We start from the raw sequence: 3,524 nt of genomic DNA, 5'->3' as shown, positions 1-3,524 counted from the left end.
ATGTGTTGATCACTGTGACCTCTGTGTTGATCACCATGACCTCTATGTGTTGATCAGTGTGACCTCTATGTATTGATTATGCTTGTGTGTGTGTGTAGATCGGCGCAGGACGCCTGAGCCAGTAGTCGACGTTCGTAACAGAGGGGGCGCCGGTTATGCTGGCGGAACCATGGACAGTCGCTATGCAGGCGACTACAGCGGTTACCATAGCGACACAATGGCTAGCCGTAGAGATGATTACAGGTGAGTGGTGGTGCCCTCTGCTGGCATAGTGTGGGATAGCACAATGGTGCAGTCTGTTGAAGTAGTGTGGGATAGCATAGTGGTGCCCTCTTCTGGAATAATGTGAATTTGCGTAGTGGCAGCCCCACCCCAGTTCCCAGTCTTCCTGGTACCGTGTCCTCATTGGTAACAGCATTCAAAGCTGCTTGCTACCATCCACCCTCTTGCAAATGGGAGCTAGGTAGAATAGACCGATTTTTCGTGTCTGACTGGAAGACCTCAATGTTATCTGACGCACGAGCTGCAGCCCAGCGTCACTAACGCCCTACATCGTGTGCCTCGTGGATGGCGATGCCCTCATCGCCTGCAGTAGTGCGGGAGTGGTAAGCTAGCTGAGGCGCGAGAGAGTTTTTCTAATCGTGGACGGTGGCGCCTTCGGCTGGAGTAGGGCAGAATGGAAGTAGTAGTACCAGTTACTGCTAATCGTGGAGTAGTGGCGAAGCTAGGTTGGCTGGGAGAGGCAGAAGGGAGCTTTTCTAATCGTGGATGGTGGTGCCCTTAGCTGTAGTAGTGCGGGAGTGGGAGGCTAGGCGAGGCTTCTCTAATCTCTTCATCACCTGCATTACTCGCGCAGGAGCGACGTGAGGGACTACAGGACCGACACGAGGGACTACCGCAGCGACGTCAGAGACAACAGGAACGACACGCGCGACTACCGCAGCGACGCCGGAGATTACCGCAGCGAGACGCTCGCCAGCCGCGACTTCCGATCCGCGGAGCCGCCGGGCAGGGTCGTCGGCGGCGACTTCCGAGCAGAGCCCCCTGGCGGCTACGCGAGCGGCGGCGGCGGCGCAGGGTACGGCGGCGGAGTCGTCGAGTCGTCGACGTTTTCGCGCTACGAGGACACGCGCACGGAAAACGTTGATCGCAGCTACGCGCCTCCCCCGCCGCCCGCCCGCTACGATGACAGGGTAAGTCACACATACCCACACGCGTGCACACACATGCACACACACACATTGTGGCCATGATGCACACAAACGCACAGTGGCATCATGGCCACAATGCTCACACATACATTCATCATGTCCATGCTATTATCATGGCCATGATGGCACTAAGAAAGGCTAGCAGCCCATTATAGTGGGCCATAGTGGGAGAGCGAGTAATCGCGTGATTCTGTCATGCCATGCCTTTATATTAAGACAAACCTTTAGCCATGTAGAATCATTATTTAGAGGTGGATGTTGCTTACTAACGTGTAATTACATTTGTACAATTCTTTTTGCATAATCGTTTTCTGGGCACATCTTCTTGGTATGTTGGGATTATCCTATGCCTCAAATCTCTCTGCTTTGCATTGTAAAGGTGCATATACTTGTCTGCAGTATCTATTTACTCAGGTCTTTACGGCAGTCTGTCTACTGATGCTACAATAACACTCTGCTTCTCTATATCTGTGTCCCTCTTTCTTACAGGCCCTCTCACTCCCCCTTCTCTGCCCCTCTCGCTCTCTTTCTTTCCCTCTCTCTCCATTCCTCGCTCTCTCTCTCTCCTTCTCTTCCTCCCTCTCTCTCTCTCCTTCTCTTCCTCCCTCTCTCTCTCCCTCCTCTCTCCCTTTCATCCTGTCTCTCTCCCTCCCTCCCCTCTCTCTCTCTCCCTCCCTCTCTCTTTCTCTCCCTCCCCCTCCGTCTCCCTCCCTCCCCCTCTCTCTTCTTTTTCTCCCCTCCTCCGTTCCTCTCTCTCTCCCTCCATCCCCCTTTCTCTCCCTCCCTCTGACCCCCTCTCACGTCTCTTACTCTGTTTCTTTCTTACTATTGGGGTCTTCTCTGCGCAGCAGATGATGGTGGATGACTATCGCTCCTCCTCCCATAACGTTAACCAATATGGCGACGGTGGCGGCGCCCGAGTCACCGGCGACGATCGTGGTTACGTGAGCGGCTACTCCACCCTAGATAGAGACCGTCATGGCGGTCTCGCCACCGTGCAGACGTACACGCCTCCCCCGCAGCGGCGCCGCCTGGTGAGCGGCGGCGACGCGTCTGAGAGTCGCTACATGGATAGCTACGAGAGTCGCTACACTACCAGTAGGGGGCGCTCTATGGATAGACCCTCGCGCGGTGGCACGCCTCCACGGGTAGGTTGTCGGGTCCCCCTGTGCATGCATGCGTACGTGCGTGCATGCAGCCTGCAGTGTGAAAACCCAGTAGTCGGGTGTGACGTCCAGGTCTGAGATTTCTCTGTGCTCTCTTACTTCTACTAATCCTTCACGTCGAGGAGTTGCTTCCTTTCAGCTCTGCATTGTGCTAATGAAAGTAAATTCGAATGGCATGTCAAATTAGTATACATCATTGCAGAAGCATGTGTTTTTTAATTAGGTTTATTTTGATTGAATCATGATTTTTTAAGCGGTCTAAACGATTACGATACATGATTATGATTTGAATGAACACGATAACACTTATCTCAGTATTAGATTGCATGATAGATTGTGTGAGAGCTAATAGGAATGAAGCGAATGGGAACAATTATTACCTATAAATCATGGTTTTTTCAGCAGCTTCAGAATGATCATGAAAAATAAATGTGCATAGAATAATAAATAATAATAAAACCAAGAGTACATAAAAATTTACGTACTGCTAATTTTTTTCAAATAACATGCATGAATAACAATACAAATGAATTTAGACAAAATTAAACATTGTTGGTTTTGAATTATTGATTGATTGACTTATCTGTGTGAATAACTCCCCATCCCTTGTATTGATATTGTTGAGTCATCTTGAGTCAAGCTGACCCATTTATACATTGTGTGCAACAAAACGTTGACTCTGTGGCAGGGAAAAAATTAAAATTTATTTTTCGGGGGCTACTTTTCAAGCTTGCATGCATGAAATTTGGTTTGCATTGAACTCTATGCACATTTACGGGGGCTCTTTTTGGCACTTCCGGGGCTCTTTTTGGCATTTCGGGGGCTAAATCGCCCCGAGCCCCTGTGTATTTTTTTCACTGCTCTGTGGCACTTCGTAACTAAGCATTATCTTTAGAACATCCTGTCGCAACACTAATTTGGCTAGCACTGCCTGGCAATCTCATCGACCGGTATTGACTCCATTTAACGCTCTCTCGCGACCTAACCACCATCTCGCTCAGTCCCTCATCGTGCGTTTACCCCGTCTCACCACCAGGTGGACACTTCTGGGAGCTTGCCAAGTCAGTCCTTCCAGTACTATGGCAGCGAGCAGCAGCGGCAGCAGCAGACCGGCGGAGACTACCTGGCAGACGACAACACGCCGCCG

The sequence above is a fragment of the Priapulus caudatus genome, unplaced genomic scaffold (genome assembly GCF_000485595.1).
Source record: "Priapulus caudatus unplaced genomic scaffold, Priapulus_caudatus-5.0.1 Scaffold378, whole genome shotgun sequence".
In the NCBI taxonomy this organism is placed as follows: domain Eukaryota; kingdom Metazoa; phylum Priapulida; class Priapulimorpha; order Priapulimorphida; family Priapulidae; genus Priapulus; species Priapulus caudatus.
Note: the sequence above shows the minus strand (reverse complement) of the source record.